This window comes from Lissotriton vulgaris, chromosome 5 (assembly GCF_964263255.1).
Source record: "Lissotriton vulgaris chromosome 5, aLisVul1.2, whole genome shotgun sequence".
Lineage (NCBI taxonomy): Eukaryota > Metazoa > Chordata > Amphibia > Caudata > Salamandridae > Lissotriton > Lissotriton vulgaris.
In genome coordinates, this window is record NC_141693.1 from 318,575,361 (window position 1) to 318,596,191 (window position 20,831).

The window sequence follows — 20,831 nt, forward strand, 5'->3', positions numbered from 1 at the left end:
AGCCAAAACACCCCAGTTTTAGCCACATCCTCTCTCCTCCCAAAATATATCAAGGATTGCAAATGAAAAGTTGGCATAGGAGGTGCAAGTCTAAAAAGGGATGAGGGGTATTAAGGTCTGCTTCTACAGACAGTCAGCCAAGTACCATCTGTTCACACCCAGAGCTCTGTTGTCTCCAAATACAAAATATAATATATCTGAAGACCTTACCATGCCTCAGTCAGCACCTAAAACATAGAAAGAGGATGATGTTTCTGGAGGAGATCACTAATTCAATGATGAATTCTACTCAGATCTAATAGTGACTGGGGGTGAGTGTCTGAAAAGTTTCAGGGCTCTGTCCATCATCTCCTTGTATTTGCTTTGTTAGCCCTCAGTTGGCAGGGTATGTCCAGACGTGGGTCCCTTGCACACTTTGCCGCTCGATTCAAGCTAGCCTGGCCAATGAGGGGTGTTACCCTGAAACCGCTACCAGGATGCTTGTTCCTGGTCCAGGGAAGACCTTGCTAGGCAGTTCAGGTAGGAATGTTCCCATGAGGAACAGGGTCAAGGCTGATTTGCATATGGCTGGGTCTGAACTGGGGTGGCGAAGTGAGCTAAAGAACAACGATGGATTCAACACAAATCTCATAGTGACTGGAGGTAAGTGTCTGAAATGTTTCAGCACTCCGTCCATCATCTCCTTGTGATTGCTTTATTCACCCTAAATTGGCAGGGTATGCCCAGGCGTGAGTCCCTTGCTCACTTTCCCACTGGTTTCAAGCTAGCCAGGCTGATGAGTGGTATTACCCCAAAACCGGTCCCAAGATGCTTGTTTCCAGTCCAGGGAAGATTTGCTTGGCAGTTCGTGTCGGAATGTTCCCATGAGGAAAAGGATCAAAACTGATTTGCATATGGCTAGGTCTGAACTGGGGTGGCGAAGTGAGATAAAAAAAGATGATGGATTCAACCCAGATCTAATAGTGACTTGGAGTGAGTGTCTGAAACATTTCAGCGCTACAACCATCATCACCTTGTGTTTGTTTTGTTTGCCCTAAGTTGGCAGGATATGCCTTGTCGTGGGTCCCTTGCTCACTTTGCCACTGGATTCAAGCTAGCCTGGCTGATGAGGGGTGTTTCTTCGAAACTGGACCCAGGATGCTTGTTTCCGGTCCTGGGAAGACCTGGCTTGGCAGTTCTGGTTGGACGGTTCCCATAAGGAACAGGGTCATGACTGATTTTCATATGGCTGAGTCTGGAATTGGGTGGTGAAGTGAACTAAAGAACGGTGATGGATTCAACCCAGATCTAATAGTGACTGGGGGTGAGTGTCTGAAAAGTGACAGAGCTCCATCCATCATCTCCTTGTGTCTGCTAAGATCACTAATTCACTACAGGAGCAAGCAATTACTGCTTAGATATCAGGGCCCACTATAAAAAGTCCCTTATCTTCACCAATTGGTAAAGTTGGGCTCGCTCAATTGATGTCTGTCAAAATGTCACCAGATATAGACCATCTTAATTAGTTAGGCCACAATATTATTGAATTTTCCAAACACATTGCTACTGTTGTAGAAGATGGCCTAGCATATACCTGTGCTGATTTGAAAGTCATCCAAAATAACTGGCAATCTTTCAAAGTGTTGGTACCATAATAACTCAATGACATGTATGAAAGCTATTTATATATTTACTTTTTTTGCAGTTTTATTGAGAGTGAACCATTGCCATCAAGACAGCAGAGCACTTGACATAGGAGTAGAAGGTAGAATAAAATACAGAGGAAAAGTTACAAAGAGTATCACAATACTGGTGAACATGGCAATTTACATTACAAGGTAAGAGTGATAAAATGGGGGGGAACCAGCAACTATAAGGAAAGACTGGTGTCTTGTGAGCTTCGAGGAGATTCAGTGAGGTAGTGTGTGGGTTTACCACCTTCAGTATAACATTGATACGATAATACAGTTTTCCTGATACAGAGTTTCTTCCTGATCACCTACATCATGGCCTCCATTGTGACTGGCTTGCACCCGGCAACCATAGTCTGTGATGCTGGGAAAGTAAGACTTTACAACTCTTTCTTAAACTTCTAGTGCAAGGGATTTGTTCTAACAGCCGGGTTGATGGTATATTAGTTTTAAGCAGCATTCCTTGAAAATGTTTGTTTTAGAGATCTTACTTTTTTTTAATATTGCAGTTTTTATTTGTAGTGTCAGCGGGAGACTTTTAAGAAGACTAATTAGTACCAGGAAGGTTGCTACTCCCAAATGAATAACGTTGTGAACCATGCAAGCCAGCTTCCATATGTTGCTTGCTTCTCAGGAATCAGGCATGACATTTTCAATGTTTAAAGTGCAGGTCTGGAACTGATTGGAAATTCTGGAGAACATGGTGGAGTGGCTTCATTCTGGCTCCATCCTTTTACGTTTGGCTAGGCCACATATATATTTACATTTGGCCTTATGTACTCATGTGACGCAAGGCACTGGTGACACTGTGCCTACATGACGGGAGGAGCTTGGCCCCCCCTGCCACATTGCATAAAGATTGTAACAAACCTCCCACACGCTAGCCACAGGTCCGGGCACCCTCCCACGCGACGACCCAACAGAGCACGACACGACACGACAATCTCCTAGTTCTTCTCACAACCACACTCCCCCAGATACACTCATCCCCCCCCCCTTGTTCTTCCGTATAATATCCCCTCATCTATTTCCAAGGTTCCTTTCTCGTATATACAGCTATTACCTTCATGATCGTTTCACTTGGGACGCACATGCGGGCGCCTGACATGTCCGTACTGTTACTTCATAGTTGATTACCCCTTGGGTACTTTGCTCCCCGGTTGGAGCTGGTTTAAGACATGGCTATGACAGGTTAAAACCGCTATACAAGATACAATGTAGAATGTAATAGTCTAGGGGCCTAGACGCGTACCCTGCTCGAAACCCCGGACTATGCGACATGCTGAATGGTACCACGATATGTCAGCTAGACATGAGGTGGACACACGTAAAGGACAAACTTACATGCCACCTCCCATAGGACGCCAATACACAATCTCCTGAGAACACATAAACCTACAAACGGGGGTACATAAGACCTGCACAATACTGCATCTCCGCGGAGCACAACTGCACAAACCTCATTGCTATAAATCCTGATGTAAGTCAAATCTACTCAAAGTGCAATTAGGCTATACTATTTATTTATGTTACAATTTACCTAACGCGTTGATCATCGGCAGAAGCACACCGTTCTAGGTAGGTGATATGCATCACTGTACGGATAAAGAAAACTAACGTATCAACGAATTCTATCCACATGACACACTCACAGGGTCTGTCCGCGACAACCATGAATATCCGCACAGCAGATACTAACGATTTAGCGAAATTTCAGGAACAAACGGATAGGAACTGTTGAATTTACAGAGTTAACTTCTTTAGTTATAAAAAGATAAAACGAGACGTCATTGGAGTGCAAAATTGAGCTGTGAGCATGCAAGAAGCATACAACGTAATCAATGCCAATTAATCTGGTGATATGGTCAGACGAGATATGTACAATCACTATTTTGTCCCTTTCCCCTTCTCTCAGTTCCTCATGTTATTTCTTTTATATGTATTGAAGTGTTGCAGCCGGCCCACAGGGTTGTAGGCTCCGCATTGTGTACTGCTCTATGCTACTAATAACGTCTTACAAAAAAAACATGTGACGCAATAATACCAATGAGCTATGGTGCACCAAAGGCATTGAAAGTGCATCACTTGTGCGTTTTGACATATATGTGTGTGTACATATTAATGTTTTTCTTTTTCAGAAACTTTCTGGACTGCTAATATTAATCCACAGGTTGAGATTGTGAGGTGATGCGATAAAATGCATTTTATGCAGTGCATTCACCAGAGATTAGTGAGAATGAATGAAATGAAATGAAAAGATAATTTATATAGCGCGATGGCTACTCTAAGGCGTCCCAGCGCTGTGGAGGTTTGAGCTAAGACAGAGCTGCTGGGAGCTACACATGTTTGTTAAAAAGCCAGGTTTTTAGTAGCCCCCCGGAATGTCAGTAGTTTGGGCTCTGATATGATTGAGAGGGGGAGCGTGTTCCAGATCTTGGCCAGGTTGTAGGAGATTGAGCGGCCTCCGGACCTAGCTCTCTTAATTCGAGACACTGTGGTAAGGTAGGAGGTCCCGGATCTGAGTTGTCTGTTTGGGTGATAGGCGTTTACTAGGGGAAGATTGATGGAGGGGCCTGTTCCCCAGTAGGATCGGTGGGCAATGCACATGGCCTTAAATTCAATCCTTGATTTTACTGGGAGCCCATTGAGGTCCTTCAGTCGGGCTTTAACTGAGACTCGGCGGGGGATTTCGAGGAGGGTCCTGGCTGTGCAGTTCTGGATAATTTGGAGTTTATCTAGTGTGGACTGCGGAGCCCAGAGGTATAGGGCATTCCCACAATCCAGACGAGATAGGATAAGTCCTTGCACCATGATCCGTCTTGAGTGAAAAGGAAGGAGGGGGAGGATCTTGCGCAGCAGTCTCAGGAGCCCAAAACAGATGGCGGATAGCTTGGCGGCCTGGTGATTAAAGTTGAGTGCCTTGTCCAGCCATATGCCGAGGTTTTTGATTTGTTCTTTGGGTAGAGGGGGACATCCTAGGCAGGGGCGCCAGATTGGGTCAATGGACTTGTCGATGGTGTTTCCCAGGAGCATAATCTCAGTTTTTTCCCAGTTTAATTTTAGACAAGATGATGTCATCCATGATGTGACTGCTTTCAGGCATTTGTATAGGCCATGGTGTGAGGCAAACGGGGTGTCTAACGCTACCACTAGCTGTGTGTCGTCCGCATAGGTGACAATTTTCACTCCGAAGGGGCGGACGACCTCAGCTAGTGGGCTCATATAGACATTAAAAAAATGGGGCTTAGGGAGGAGCCCTGTGGCACCCACAATTCAGGGGTTTGCTGGGGGAGGTGTATTCTTTCTCAAATACCTGGCAGGAGCGATCTGTGAGAAAGGATCTCAACCAAGTGATTGCCATTCCTGAGATGCCCACCCTGCTGAGACGGTGGAGTAAGATGTTGTGGTTTACAGTGTCGAAGGCAGCACTAAGGACAAGGAGGATGATGGCCCTCGACCCACCGTTGTCCAAGATCCTTCTCGCCTCCTCCGTCACTGCAACCAGGGCCGTTTCTGTCCCGTGGAGGGGCTGGAAGCCCGACTGGGAAGGCTCAAGTATAGCGTTTGACTCCAGAAAGTTTGTCACAACAGAGTTGATATATTTTTCCCGCAGCTTACTGAGCCAGGGTAATAGTGAAATGGGTCTGTAGTTGAAGGGGTTGTTCTGATCCAAGCTCGGTTTCTTTAAAAGGGCCTTGACCATAGCTTGTTTCCAAGGGGGTGGGACGGTGCCGGTGTGAAGGGAAGTGTTGAGCAGGTCCAGAATAGTGGGTGAGATGTGACTGGCGATCGGGAGGAGAACCCGCGGAGGGGCCGGGTCATTTGGTGAGCCAGATCTAACCTGCTGCATAATTCCCTCTAAATGGTTGAGGTCCAAAGGAGGGAGGTGTTTGAGTGTTGCTGGGGAAGGTGGCACGGGGTCTAGATCTAGAGAGCAGCTGGCCAGGGGGTGTGGTGCGTAAAAGAAGAATTAATTGTTTCTATTTTACGGAGGAAAAATTCTGCTAATTCGTCGCAGTGAGCCTGGATATCGCTGTGCTCCTTGGGTGTCTCTGGCAGTTGAAGGAGTGATTTCGCTATTCGGTAGATTTCCTTAGGTTTTGAGGTTGCCTTATTGATTTTTTCCTCAAAATATGTTGCCTGCACTAGTTTATTGCTAGTTTTACAGATTTTGATTGCTACTCTGTAGGCTATTTTTCCAGTTGGTGAGTAATCAAGGCGCCATTTCCTCTCAATTTTTTTACAGTTGCGTTTGGCGTCTCGTAGGTCGGTGGTATACCACGGGGCAGTCGTGTTCCCGCGTTTGGGGTTGGTACTTTTGAGTGGAAGCACCAAATCGCGGGATTTAGTGATCCAGGTGTTATAATTCTCATTGCCCTCTATGGGGTTGGAGGTTATGGGCGGTTTGGTTGTTTCAAGGCTCTCCAGCCATTCTGGCTGGGGAAGTTTGGACCAGTTTCGGGATTTTTTAATTGTTATGGGTTTAAATGGGTGGTGGTTGGGGGGGTCCACGTAAAAGGTATAAGGAAGTGGTCTGTCCAGGGGAGGGGATAGAGATTTCCAATTTGTAGGTCAGGGCAGTTACTGAAGATAGGGCCCAGGAGGTGGCCTTTTTGATGGGTGGGCCCAGGGACCCGTTGCAATAGTTCGAGGGCGTCTAGACTTTGTTTGATATGATTGGTGCGAGGCCAGGAAGGAATTGTATACCCGAAAACGTATTTGTGGGACTAAATTTTATTGTGAAGGGTAGACTTTCATTGTCTGGGACAGGGGTGGGGAGGCTAGTTATTTCAAAACATGTCTTGTGGATTATTGCAAGTCCACCTCCTATTCCTGTTTTGCGGTCATTGCGCAGTATTTGGTATCCTTAAGGGAGGGTTTGAACAAGGTCTGGTTCTGATTGTTCGTGCAGCCAAGTCTCTGTAAGAAAGAGGATGCCCGGGTTTATGTCCTCTATCAATAAAGAGATCTCCAGGGTGTGTTTGTGAAGGGACCTACAGTTGAGCAAGAGCATAGAGTATTGTGAGGGTTGTATTGTTGGGATAGGTGATAGTTGGAACCCGCAGTGACAGCAGATGGTGTGTTGTTTTGATGGGTCCCAGGAAGAGTGACATGATGGGCCTACATCCCTCCTTAGTTGGCGTAGGAGGCGAGGGCTGTATTTTCTAACATGGGTGGGCGGCCAGACAGGGGGTTGGCCCCTGGCCCCGGCCGGGTGCGGACGGGCGCAGACGGCTTGCCTTTGGCGTGCCTTTGGCACGCCGGGGGCAAGCCCGCTGCGAGCGTCCGCTGCGCCTGGTGAAGATCATCCGGTTAAATGGGGTGCTGCCGGTGAGGTCAGCCCCCTCCTCCCCTCTAGCCCAGAAGTGCTCAGAGCTCCGCTCCTCCCTCCACAACAATCGGGAGAAATCCCATGGTGGACCGGGGAGGCGCGGGGAGCCGGGTGTTAAAGGGTGCAGGTAGGAGTGCGGGTGAGTTTTGCACGTATTTTAAAAGTCGCAGGTATTTTCAATCCAAAGATCGCTCAAATACAGTTTTGAAAATCAAAGTATCACAATATTTTTAAAAAGGTGGCAGGGTACCGGTGAGAGCAGTCGCTGCTCTGTCTCTACTTGCCTCCGCTGTGCGAGTGCCGAGTGGCAGCCTTTGTAGGGCTCTGCCGGTGAGGTCCGCCCCCTCCTCCCCTCTAGCCCGGAAGTGCTCGGAGCTCCGCTCCACCCTCCACAACAATCGGGAGAAATCCGTTGGTGGACCGGGGAGGCGCGGGGAGCCGGGTGAACTGGAAAACTTCTGTAATGCATATGAGGTCATATTTCACAGATGTTCTTTGTGCATTCTAATTAGTGAGCACACCTTGGAGTTAGTCAGATTCCCTTAAGATTTGGAGAGGTACAGACTCCTCTTGACATCTCTGATTTTGTGGCTTCATAATAAACATGACTCCTTACCTATAGAATGTCTTCAGAGGTTCTGATGCATACACCTTTCTTGCTTCCTTGATTCAATAGCGTTTCGCCTATCCTTAGTTTAGTGTAGGATGCTGCAATTTTTTTTACATGTATTGGGAGAAGGATCGAAACCATTTGTCTAGTCATCAAATCCTTTTCCTAATTTTCTGCATAGCTGCTACATAAATTCTTATAGGCTCTTTGCTGTTGGGGACCAATTTTGTATGTTGCTTTGGACTGGTCATCCTTTGATATTCTTGTATTTTTATAGTATGTTCTTGAGATTGATTTATATTTGTAATAAATCTTTTAACTTAAAGTTACTGACTCAGACATGTATTATGTAGTCTCAATGATCAAACTGTACTTGGATAACCCCTTTATCCTCTAAGGCTACTATCAAGGTCTATTGACCACTGTTAAATTGGAAGAAACTGCCCAGAGCGTTCTCTGGTCAATGGCGGTTAAAGTGGCATTAACTCTAGACTGCGCAATAAACATTGGTAGTTGCTTAACGACTTACAGCTAACTAGAAATAATGGGTCATTCTGGCTCCTAAATTGTATATTGATCTATCAAGTGTTCATGATAGCAACTTTGACGCATAAGACCAGAAAGACTGATGCTATCTTGCACCAAGCTAAGATGTGAGCGACAGGCCTATTTCTTTTACCATATCTGCCAGTGTAGAAACCGCAAATAAAAGAAAGGTTGGTGTGGGAACTGTTACAGTATTTACCAAGTCAAATGTGTTATCTCCTTCATGATGCCCATTTGTTGATGGGTTTATGGGGTAAAGTCTTCTGTGGTATACCTCTTTTTGGATGCATCACAAACAAAGTTCCTTTTTTTATTTTGTCATTCAAGATGCAAGACACTTTCTCACTGTTTTTGGTGTTTAAGATATAAAGAGAGAGACAGAGGAAGGGGAATGAACTTTGTGACGATGTTGAAAAGATCCTCGGTCAATTCTTTTTAAGACCTTATTAACATTTTGGTGGTACGGGAGCAAGTCACACCTATGCATGTATGTGATATTAGTAATCACAGTTGTTTGATACAGCTTATTACCATAGGGGAGTACAAAATAATATAGAGGACATGTATGACATTAGAGGTTTACGCCATGAACTTTCAAAGGGAGAGGTAGTAAAGATCATCCACATCAGTTCAACAGTAAGAGCAATTAATCATTTGTTGATGAGAAGGAAAACTGGGCCAGCATAAACATGCTCTATACAACACCGCAGACATGCAACCAGAGCACCTACAGTGGCAACCTGCATCTATTACAATGCTTTTTAAACTTACTTATCTTATCCTGTACTCTGCAGTAGGGTGTGCAAAATTACGTGGCATTACAGAAACTACGAGAAATGAAAATCTGTCACATGGAGCAGGATTTTATTTAGCATGAAATGTGTCTTTGTGCCAGATTTTGAGGCTAGGACTTATTTCATCCTAAAAATAGAGCAACAATTCCAATGTATTAGGAGCGTTATGTTGCTCCTGTGCATTGGTGATAATGGCACATAATTATGTGAAGTAGCATAATGCCATCGTTATGGTAATTTTGCTTAATAAGCATGATGTGAAATTCCTGAAATTATGCAAATAACACAGGCGTAATTTAAATATTTCCCAGTACTGGGGTCAACCTTTCCATTACAAAAATTAACCACAACCTGGGCCACATCATAGACCGTGTGGGTGGATTTTTAATCATTTATGCAATACTGAGCATTGTGGAAACAAGTGTATGACTTGTGAGAACGACGGTTAAGATGATAAATGGGTACCCTGAGTTATCTCCTGTACCGTCAAACAATAAGGGGCAGAGGGTCTATTTTCTGTTCAATCACTGCGATGATCAGGGGCAGTATGTCCTTCCAAGCAATTTGCATGGTTTTGCAAGGCTGCCACATGTACCTCATGTACTCGGCCGACCAGGACAGGAGTTTAATACCATCTCATAATGTATTTGTAAGAAATGCTCTTTAAACTATAAACATATTGACAAAGTTGCGTCTTGAACAGCCAGGAGTCATCTGAGATTTCTATATAGAATTCTGTTTCTCTGGCAGCGATGTAAGTGGGTTTAGGGGCTATGTGTAAGTTACCCAGAATATTATCTAAATAAGCTGTACCCTTCCTACAACAGTGTGCTCTAAACAAAGTCACAATAGCAGTTAGATCTAGGCCTGGCCGAAATTTAAATTCTAATGCAAAATGAGCCCTTGAATGAAAAATGGAAATGAGGATACAGTGAACGCTAAAATATAGAGCTAAGTTTTAAACTACTACTTCAACCTGGTGAAATAAAGGTTTTATCAGGCATAAAACGTAATTTTTAAAGCTTGTAAGTCACCCCTAATGTAGACCCTGAAAGCCAATTGCTGGCAATGAAAATCCACAAAAGTTGTTTTTCACTGATTCTGGAATAGAAAAACACTTGGTTACATTATAACAATTTATAATGCTTAACCTTAGTTTGGGCGCAGCTAGAAACATGATTCCAGGACTCATTTGAATAGCGATTTAAATTCTAACCTATAGTAAAGTCAGAGTTTATATTAATATTTTGAAAATGACTCTTTTAGAAAGTTGTAATTTTCCTGCCTAAGCCAAATATTACTTTCTGCCATTGTCCAGTGTCACCAGCTCTCTGATGGCTACCCTGGAGTGTTATGTGTATTGCTACTAGACAGTGGTAAAGGGGCCTTGGGTGTGGGAAGGGTTGTTCCTCTCCTGAGCAGAAAGGCCTGGGGGCTGTACCCAGACCCTGCTTGAGCTTCAAAACATTGCCTGGAGTTTGTACCCAGCCACTTCCTGACTTTAACCGCATCCTTGCTATAGTACATTCCCGTTGTGAGCTGCAATTTTCAAAATCCCATTGTTGGTGACAAGGTCAACTCGTCAAACGCACAGCGCAGGTAACACCCATGACGAGTTGACCTTGTCACAAGCATCGAAGGGGTTAAAGAAGATCTACCCTGTTACTAGCTGATGCAGCTCACACCTGTGTCTGCCTATCCTTTGTCTCTCTGGCAAGGCTGGCACCAAACTTGGTTGGGGTACAGGAATGGACCAGAACTGGTTTAGAAGTAGACACATGCTTTCCCTCTAACAACAGGCTGGCACTGGGTGTTGGACCTGGTCTTCTCTGCAGGGTCACCCCCAAACTTTCTGCCTTCACCCCTCCTGTTTTCAGAACCCATTTTGTTGGTCTTAGAACTCTGCAACACTTTGCCACTTCTGACCAGTACTAAAGTGCTTGTACTCGCTCCTACAAACATGGTCAAATTGCCTTACACCCAATTAGCACATTTCATTTACTTGCAAGTCCCTAATAAAGTAGTACTATGTGAACCCGGGGCCTGTAAATTAAATGATACTAGTAGGCCTGCAGCACTTATTGTGACACCCACTTAAGTGGCCTTTTTTTAAAACATGTTTTCAGGCCTGTCATTGCAGCCTCTGTGTGCAGTTTTAAACTGATCTCCACACAAAGGATCTAAAGGGATCTGGAATGCCAAGAATGTACTGATCCCTAATACATAAACATATTCACACAATGTATGTCTGGCTTGTAAAGTCAAACAGATAAAGTGTGTATCTTGGCATTTGTCTTTTTGTAGTAAAACTACCAGGAAGGAAGAAAGGAAAAGAAAGGAATCCCTTCAGGACAAGAACCCTCATTTACCATATGGTGACATGCTTCATCATTAGGTTCCCTCCTCACACCTGGACTGCAAGATCCAAGGTGTGGGTTACAACTCCCCAGAGGGGAGGAGCTGAGACGTTTTCTCAAAGATGAGCAGTAAGAGAAGGCAACCAACGGGCAGAGTGCAAAGAAAATGTGAACGTGGTGGAAGTTAAACTATCTCCAGGGGTCCACTCGAACTTTATTGGGTGGCCTCAGGGATAGAGGTTGAAAGAGAGGACTGGGGGTTAGATGAGGAGGTGTGTCCATATTCAGCCAACACATCCCTAAGGTGTGGATGGCGATGTGGATCCCACTTTTGTAAATCCTCCATCTTGAGATCATAGGAAAACAATCTATCGGGGCTAGAGTAGTGCCCCTTACCAAAGTAAGTGATCACTTAGAGGGTGTAGGCACCCTCAAGGTAAGGAACCTATTGGCTTCTACCTGTCTCCCCATTTAATGCCCCTAAATGTAGTATTTGGGTGGCATCCCCAGACCCTGAACTCAAGCCTGAACTTAGATGTGATGGACACAGAGAAGAAAAGGATGAAGAAGCCCTCCTGGCCCAAAGTCTGAATCCCTGCTGCAGAAAATTGGCACCAAACCCTGCCAGCTGAATAAAAGACTTGACATTTATGGAGTGCTGTCTCGATCTGCAGCTGTGCGACCTCGCAGAACCGTGGAGCTCCCCCAACCTTCTGCAGATAACCAAACAACTCCCTTGGAGTAGAGGTACTACTCACCTGCAGTCCTCAGGCACTGAACTCGCGAAGTTCAGTTCGTCATCTGGTTGCTCCCCGGCGGCTCTGATGCAACACTCAAACCAAAAGTGGTACATCATTGGAGCCATGCCACACCAATATCTGGGGTACCAGACCCCTACAGCATACCGTGAAACAAAGAGTCCATTCCAGACTCAAACTGTCCAGGAAGCAAGCATGAGGATGTCTTGACGTGTGCCACCCAGCTGACCTATCTGCTCTGCACTCGGTCCAACCGGCCTTGGTGGCGACGATCCAGCTGTGCTCTCATGGAGTTAAGGCCCTTGCGACCAACTCCCTGGAGTGCAGTGTGTTTTCAAGTGGCCTCCTTCTTCGTATCACACCAGCTGCCAACTACCTCAGCACCCTGCTCTCAGCCAAATCCGAGATGCTCCTGAGCATCTGTTGGTGGAACTTTGGGCCTGGCCTTGTTACCTACTTAAATTCCGAAGGTGAACCTTGAAATCTAACTGTGCGATTTTACATGCATTTTTCTCTATTCTCCAATTGACTTCATTTTGTGGATTCGAAAAATTCATAAGTACTTATTGTAGAATCAAGTTCTTGGTCTGAAAAATGACATAAAAATTGGTGTTATTTTTATAAGTTGGTCTCGGATTTATTCTTGAGTGTGTGTCTCATTTATTGCCTCTGTAGGTACAACAAATGTTTAGCACTACCCTCTGATAAGCCTAACTGCTCACCGACACTGCCACTAATAGCGTGTTAGAAATATCTACTTTTGCCTATGTATACTAATCTGGGTCTCACTGGACTGTCTGCACAGTGTACTTCATTTTAGTGAACTAAATAGAGAGCCGGCATACTATAATTATTGCAACGCCTACCTCGCCTTAGGATAATCTTGGATTACCTTATTATATTTATTAAGTGATAACTTATGATTAGGAGCAGGTAGAAATGTAATGTTTAGAGTCTGAGGAATTGAAATTTAAATCCTCTTTAATGGTAAAGCCAGATTTTAAGCCACTATTCTAAAAATGACACTTTTAGAAAGTTGGCATTTTCTTTCCCTTATCATTAGGAGCCTGCAGCCTGTTCCTGGGTCACATGCCTAGGTGTAGTTGGCAGCTAGCATTTGTGTATTCTCCCAGATAGTATCACAATAGAGGGTCTGAGTGTTGGCAGGATGCGTCATCCTGGCTTGATGGGGGGAACTGTCACGTACCACACTAGCACTTGAAAGGCACTGGCCTAGCACACTCACAAAGGACTTCACACTAGCTTATTGTGCTGCCAGACAGGCTGGGACCAGGGCAGGGAGGCAGGATATTCTGGAAAGGTCAGAGAGGGACCCCAGAATTTTCTCACACTTCAAAGGGGGCAACAGATACAACCATAGGACCCTCAGATCCACTCTTTGGTACATTTCTGGACCTCTGAACACTACAGAAGAAAGACTAACCTGCTGCCAGAGGACTACCCTGCTGCTTGAGGCATCCCCTGCAGCCTGAAAAGGAAAACAAGACCTGTACCCTTCTTCTCAGGCAAAATGACTCCAAGGATCAGCTTACAGAACTTCTTTTCTGAGCTACAGAAAAACAAAAAGCTCCAGGGGTCTCTATGCAACTGCCCAGCTGACCTGCTGAAGCTGGACCTGGGAGAGTGGCTTGCTCACTGTTGTTCATACTGACTGTTTGGGCAGCCTTGACCTGTCTGAGCCCTGTTGGCCTCTGCTGGATCGAGTTCCTGATCCCCAAATGGTGCCTCTCTGGTCCTGGACCATTGATGTGGCAGCAGGTGAGCTTCTCCTTAATGAAAATTAAAAATATTTATTTTTTGGGCTGTTTGCAACAACAAACAGACGTGTTTGTACCAAGATCTTGACTCCTGTCCAGGCAGCCAACCGAAGCTCCAGTGATTCAGACTCTTATACCGCAACCACCCGCGATGTCTGGCAATGTGAGATCTGCACTTCGCGCTATACCATCAACAGCTTGGGGTGCCAGTCAACCCAAATCGATAGCACGAAGCTCAACAGAATCGTTATGCTATAGCAATCAGCACCAGCGACGCCCGGCCTGCTAGTTGCACTACAGCAACACTAATCCTTTGCACTCTCCCTGCTCCTCATCCTCATCGACCTCGAACAGAAAAGTATGAGCTGAACATTAGAAGGTAATTTTTGCAGCTGGAATAACCTGGTCCCCATATCGGGCCTATGCTCCATCATGGTCTGCCTGAAATTATGACTTTCACCCGGTCCCGCACAACCAGATAACCACTGTTGGAGCTTTGTGCATTTAGGGCTATACTTACCAGAATCTTCAAAATTGCATATCTCCGGTTCTACTACTTTGGTATCAAATAGTTAATTACATTTAACTCTATTTTTCTAAGTGGTGTGGAACTTTTCTTGGCTTGTGTTTTCACTTTATGACAGTTTGTGTGCTGCATAAATGCTTTACACATTTCCTCTAAGTTAAGCCTGACTGCTTCTGTGCCAAACTACTAGAGGGTTAGGCACAGGCTTTTTGTGGTTCATGCTGACAAAGATTGTGGCTCTTTGCTTGTGTAGGGTTTCCGCCATCCCCATCAACCAACAACACAGTTTCTCAATTTGGTGCCTATTGGTAGGATCCATTACTTGTGTTTGTGCGGTACCATATAGTGATTTGTATAACACAAAAATTCCCAGTATTACTAATTTGAAACCACATTCGACCTCTTTTTAAATACTCTTTTTTTCTCTTAAATTGGTAATTTTCCCAACATTATTTCCTACTTCACCTTCAATTCACTTTGGACTCTTTTGTTGTTGCATCTGTGAAACCTTACCAGAATGGAGAATAAAAATAGATCCAAACTGCCTATCATACTACAATAAGAGGGGGCCGAAAAAGTTCTGCAAGGAGGGGCTCTGACCACAATGAAGGAGTCCATTAAGCAGGACCATTGGGATGCCCAGTATGATTTTGATGTAGCACACTGGTGGAATTCTTCTACAGAGAAACAAGAGGGTGATGGCCCTGAGAGTAATGATAAGGAGGAGGAGGAGTGTGATTTAGCAATAGCTCCAGAAGAGAGAGGAGGGCCCCCAGAGATGGAGTCCCCTGATGGAACCAATGCGGGAAACAGTGTATCCACCCACACCCTGTCTCCAGAAGAGTTGAAGGACAGACAGGCGGAGAGGGACCTGAAGATGCAGATAGACTGACTGGCTGCAGAAGACAGAAAAGCTGAGGCAGAAAGGGCTTTAGAAAGGAGAGGGCTGAGGCTGATAGGGTCTTGGCAGAAAAAAGGATGTTGTGGACTCATGAACTGAGTCTAAAAGATTAGGTCTTAAATGCCAAACATGTGTCAGAGTCCAGTAGAAATGATGACAGCAACAGCACACTGTCCAATGGAGATCACAGAGACCACATATCCAAAGACGTGGTGTCCTGCTTTGAAATGGGGGATGATATTAATAGGTGTTTCACAGTCTATGAGGTAGGCCTTAGATTGCATAGGATCGCAGAAGAGTTTTGGGGGGCCAGTCTGTAGAGGAACATGTCAGCTGGATGGAGGATACCCTATTGGAGTTAGAGGTGGCTGACCAGATGTCCTATACCCCCCCTGAAGGCAACCCTAAACACTACGTTTAGCCTCACCCCAGAGGAATACAGCTTAAGGTTTAGGGACCGTCACAGTCTGATGGACCAGTCTTGGGTAGATTTTATGGACTTCTCCAGAAAGACATGGAATGGTTGGGTGAAGGGCAACCAAGTTAATAGATATTAGGGGCTATATAATCTAATTTTGAGAGAACCCATGTTCAGTAGTTGTTTTACAGAGTTGCGCCAACAATTGGTTGACTGCAAGATCACTGACCCCAGGGAGCTTGCAAAGGAGGCAGGCCTCTTGGTTAGCACCAAAGAGTCTGTGAAAAGTACCTGGAAGTGCTCCTGAGAAGGGTGGTTCAGGATCGCCCCAACAGAGGTACACAGTGACCCAGATAGGTCTGAGAATAGTGTGGGAGGGAAGGGTTTCCATACCCCTTCTAAGAATAGGAGGGGAGGTTCTGGTGGGCAGTGGTCCAGAGTACCCATTTTTATCCCCAGTACTTTGAATACTCCCATTTGGGGCACAAGCGAGGGAACCTGATCTCTCCTAAAAGAGCACCCCTTAGTGTGAGCTTCACAAGGGTATGTATCCCCCAGAAACTCATTGAACACATTCTGGGTACTTCATTACCACCAGTGTGGCCAACCATGGCGCCCTGAAAGCTCTGTTTTCTGGGGGTCCCACTCCCATGCAGAGTGTATTGAAGCTCATGGGTAGGGGGAGTAAGGACTCGCCCCTGCCACATGTTCAGCCTCAGGGTACAGACCCTGGGCAGGGGAACCAGTCTTAGGCTATAACCTCTGGAGTGGTGGAAAGGAAATGTGAAAAAGTGTACCTATCACCTGAAGCATTTGCACCCCTCTCTGAGAAACCTCAGGAGCCAAAGAACCATGTATGGTCAATGACCTGGTCCTTGAAACTGACAGCTGTTAGTGGCCAGTGTTTGCAACTGTCTAGTGGCAAAGTGTTCCTTGTGTTGGGGACAGAAGTCTGATCCAAGGGGCAGAATGGGCCACATCACATAGTGTGCCATGTTGGTACTGTCTGCCTATGGGGTTGCATCGCTGAGCAAATCAAGGTTAGGAGCTTCATAGATAGGGTCCACGAGTGAGGAAAATGGTTCCCCATGGGTCTGTCCAGAGGCTCAGAAGAGTGTAGACAGAGGGATCCAACTGAGTTCAGAAGGGCATTGAACTGAAATGTGCCTCTGCAGTAGTAGGGCATTCTCCGTGTTATATCACCTAAGCAGGAAACCCATCAGCATATTGATTAATCTACTCTGGCTTTAGGCTTTAGGCTGGTGGGTGGTCAATTTAGACCTGGCCCTCTCTGCAGTGTCACCCCCAAACATTTTGCCTTCGCCCCTCTATTTTTCTGAATCTGTTTTTGTTGGCCTTAGTACTCTGTGCACTTTGCCACTGCTGACCAGTACTAAAGTGTTTGTGCTCTCTCCTTTAAACCTGATCAAATTGGCTTACATCCAATTGGCACATTTAATTTACTTTTACATTTCTTGTAAAGTAGTACTACACCTACCTAGGGTCTGTAAATAAATGCTATGGGCCTGCAGCACTTATTGTGCCTCCCACTTTAGTAGTCTTTTTAAAAGCATGTCTCAATCCTGCCATTGCAGCCTATATGTGCATTTTAAACTGCCATTTCGACCTGGTAAAATAAACCTTTTGCCAGTCCTAAACATCTCTTGAACGTTTAGGTTTTACATTTCCTGTTAATGAAAAACTCTCAAATTCATTTTTCATTATTGCAAGCCTACCTCTGCCAAAGGATAACCTAGGTTAACCTTATTACATTCAATAAGTGATCAAGTTTGATTACGAGCAGGGAGGAATGTCATGTTTGTTGACTGAGGAATGTAATTTAAAATCTTCTTCAATGGAAAAGTTGGATTTTCAATGACAATTCTGGAAAAGTAACTTTCATAAAGTTGGTATTTTCTTGTCTTAATCGTTTGGTGCCTGCAGTCTGTTCCTGGGACACATGTGTAGGTGTAGCTGGCAGGTAGCCTTTGTGTATTCCTCCTAGATAGTAACACAATAGGTGTGGTTGTTGGCTGGATGGACAATCCTTGCTTGATGGTAGGGACGGAGTTATCACCTACCACACTAGCACTTAAAAGGCACTGGCCCAGCACACTCACAAATGACTTCTCACTAGCCTATTGTGCCCCTAGACAGACTGGGACTAGGGCAGGGAGGCAGAAAATTCCAGGCAGAAGCTTCTCCCACTTCAAAGGGGGCACCAGGTATAAAACTGGGATCCTCAGACCCACTTTTAGTATACTACTGGACCTCTGGATACTACCAAAGATGGACTGTTCTGCTTCCAGACGACTACCCTGTTGCTTTAGGACTGCCTTTTGGTCTGAGATGGAAGACTAGATCTGCATCCTTCATCCCAGGTGAAGTGACTCCATAGATTACCTGACTGACTTCTTGCTCTGAGCTACAGGGTCACAACAAAATCCAGAGTCCTCTCTGCAACTGCTAGCTGACATACTGCAACCAGACCTCCCCTGCAACCCGACCTGCCTAAACCCAGCTTGCCTCTGATGGAGTGAGTTCCTGATCCCCAAGAGGTGCCTCTCAGGTCCTGGACTAGGCGTGGGCGGAAAATCCGTTCCGCTCGCGGATTTTGCGGATTTTCGGGAAATCCGCAATCCGCGAGATTTGCGAATTTCCCGCAAAATCCGCAAATCCGCGAGCAGCGGATTTTGCTCGCACTGCTCGCACTGTTAGCGTGAGTTCGCGCCCCGCGAATAAGTGCGAAATTGCAGAAATACGATCTTGGCAAAACTGAAAGTAACTACTTACCAGGTTCAAAAGTTCAGGCACATCATTAGTAGCCATTTCCTGTAGGGCTTCCTGAGGGGCCCCTCCAGAGTTCAGTTGCCAGTTGAAACTATTATGTGACCCTGCTCTGAACCTCAGAATAGTTACACATATGCCACAAAGGTCCTGAATTACAGCTAAGGGAGACAAGCAGGAGCCAGGCTGGAAGTTAAAATCCATTAATCAGCCCCTAATTCATTATTGTCAGTTGGGGCAGGGCAGGTGTTGTAACTAATTTTGCAACAATGAAAGCACTTAGCAAGTGCAAAAGATCACTAATCAGGGCGCACTAAGGAAGCAGGTGCCAGCTAAAAAAATATTCTGTGACACATTAATCAGCCCCAAATTAATTCAGGTCACTTGAGGCAGGGAAGGTGTGCTTTGCTTTGCCGAAAATAATGTACACTGGACAACCAGAGGGTGTAGTGATGAAACAGAGGGTGGCATGGGTGGGCCAGAGGGTGGCATGAGTAGTCAGAGAGTGGCAGTGGTGACAGAGAGTGGCAGTGATGAAGAAGAGTGTCCCAAACAGGCTGGACACGTAGAAATAACAAGTTCGCAAAACTTGCGACCCGACAGGTAAGTTCGCAAATTGCGAAATTGTAAAAACCCTCGCGAACTGGCAGAAACACGGGCGAACACAAAAAAAAAAAAAATCCGCAAATTCGCGGGAATTCGCGGATTTTGCGGATTGCGAATCCGCAAATCCGCAAAATTCGCGGATTGCCAATCCGCAAAATCCGCTCATGCTTATCCTGGACCCATGGTGTGGCATTAGTTGAGCTCCTCCTAGAAGAAAAGGATAAATCATTAGGTTTGGGGATCTTTGTGACCGCAAACAGGCCTGTTCGCACTATAGATCGTGGTGCCCAACAACGCGAAGCTCCAGTGAACCCGACTGTGCGCTAAAGTGACCACTAGTAAAGACTGGCAAAGCAAGATCTGCACTTTGCACTAAAACATCAAAAGCCAGCAGTGACTGCAAATGTGAATCTCTAACATCGATCGGCCATGACGTCCGACAGGATCTTTGTGCTACAGTGACGACTACCCCCGACGCCAGGCATGATCTTCACACTATGGTGACAACCATCTTCAACACTTTCCATGCTCCTCGCAGCCTACCTCACTTAAAACAGAACTCTTCGCACTGGACTTTAGAAGGTAACTTTTTCATCAGGACTAACCTGGTCCCTGTATCAGGCCTGCACTCCATCATAGTCAGCATGAATTTGTGACTTCCATCCGGTTTCACACAACCAGATAACCATGAGTAGTGCTTTTGTGTCTTTAAGATCTATACTTACCAGAAATCTTCAAAATTGCTTATCTCCCATTATACTGATAGGACTTTTATCAGTTTGGTGTCATATAATTTATTACCTTTTTCTTGAGTTGTGTTTTCACTTTATTACTGTTTGTGTGCTGCATAAATTCTATCCACATTGCTTCTAAGTGAAGACTAACTGCTTTTGTGCCAAGCTACCAGCGGGTTAAGCATACATTAATTTAATGACATTTTGTGGTCCACCCTGGGCTGATTGGGGCTGTTGCGTGAATAGCTTTTCACTCCCCTCAACCAACCCAATTTCTCTCAGGGGGCATAAAAGTGGAACCTATAAATTTCCTCTCAGAACACAACTTCACCTGTGACGATTAGAAGAAGGATTGCCCTTCTGTTGGAATCATGAAGGAAGCCTGGACCTGGTTTCTTTGAGACCAGGACTCAAGAAATGGCTCCAAGGGTCAGCGTGCTGACCTCTCATTTGAGCTACAGGACACAATAAGCTTCCAGAGGCCTTTTCCTGCAACTACCTGGAGGACAAGTTCCAACTGGACCTGCCCTGGACCTGCTACTGTCCTCAGATGGAATGTGTCCTAACCCTCAAGTGGTGCCTCCCATGTCCTGGACCCATGACTGGCATTAGGGTGTACTTCTCCTGTACAAACTGCTAAAGCTGGGACATAGAAATGTTTCGCCAACTTTCTGTGTGACCGTCTTTGAGCTAATGACATTGATGTTTCTAGTTTCCACTCCCTGTCTAAGAGTATGTGAAGGTCCACAAAAAGCTCAGAGAAGTCCCTAGCCAAATTATAAGGAATTCGGTTTACCAATATGTAAGGGAAGAATAACTTAAGTCTAAATGAATGGAAGATCACGTGGGAAGCACAGTAGCTCAACTCATCTCCTTTCCCTCCTGTAGGAAATCCTGTCCTGGACCTACCTCAGTAGGGAATGGAAAGGTGTGCTACATTACCTCCTTTTAAGGTAATCGAATGCCAGGGGGCCTACTGCCAGCCGTAGGCAGCAGCAAAAACCTTCATTCTGC

At 45.4% G+C, this 20,831-nt stretch overlaps 1 protein-coding gene across 1 annotated transcript in view; it reads right to left on the reverse strand.

Moving 5' to 3' along the window:
- Positions 1-20,831, reverse strand: part of TTC34 (tetratricopeptide repeat domain 34) — a 554,282-nt gene that overhangs the window by 497,921 nt on the left and 35,530 nt on the right. The gene's annotated exons all lie outside the window — the stretch shown is intronic.